Source organism: Tupaia chinensis, unplaced genomic scaffold (assembly GCF_000334495.1).
Source record: "Tupaia chinensis unplaced genomic scaffold, TupChi_1.0 Scaffold147312_1, whole genome shotgun sequence".
Taxonomy (NCBI): Eukaryota; Metazoa; Chordata; class Mammalia; order Scandentia; family Tupaiidae; genus Tupaia; species Tupaia belangeri.
The window spans coordinates 2,500,450-2,501,382 of NW_006207163.1; positions in this window are offsets into that span (position 1 = coordinate 2,500,450).

Below are 933 nucleotides of genomic sequence, written 5' to 3' on the forward strand. Positions count from 1 at the left end.
AGGTCTAATAAGATTAAATTCTGGTTTTGTTTTTGTGCTGATCACCACTGTTAAATAAAAAAAAATAACTGCTTATGGAGGATGTGCAGATGTCATTTTCATGAGGAAAATTTCTCACAGTCCTATTCTGAGTTCTTTATACATAATATTAGCTAAAGTTATTGACTATATACTCTCAGTAGGCCCTATTTTAAACCTTTTTGTAAAAAAATTCAGATATTTTTGCTATAAGGCATGGGTGCTTGCCAGGGACACAAAGAGAGTCAGAGAGAGGGAATGAAAAATTACCTCCCAGGAAGGATGGTCATGCCACAATCCCTTCTTCATTCTCCTCTCAGGATTATGGGAGCAGAGGTACAGGCACCCACTGTGATTTTCAAATCACTAGGCCTGGGGCTCAAACCATAATCAACCATGAAGGTAACCAGCTACATTCTGGATAGTTTATTTATTTATTTATTCCATGAACAAGAAAAACAGAAAGAAAGAGAGAGAGCACTTCCAACAGGCTGGATGTTGTGATCCACTCCCACTCTTAGGTCAGCTCTGAATCATGAGCACACAAGTGCCGAATGTTCTCAGGGAGGATTCTGGACATGAACTCGCAACTTTCCTATGTGAGTAAGCCTCATACAAAATTGTATTTCAGGGACCAGCAGTTAGTGTGATGGCTATGTCACTGGACTCCCATGTAGTCTACCACGGTTCAAGTCCTGGACCTGGTGGCTTAAAACTCACGCCAGGCACTTGTGTGTGCGTGCCCAAGATCCTGCGAGGAGAATGGAGGAGAAGGGATTGCAGCATGGCCATCCTCCCTGGGGGGTGATTTCTCGCTTTCCATCTCTCTGTCTTTCTCTGTCTGGCTGGCGAGCGCATGTGCCCTCTAGCAAAAACCTCACCAAAAAAAAAAAAAATTGAATTTCACTCCCGGCC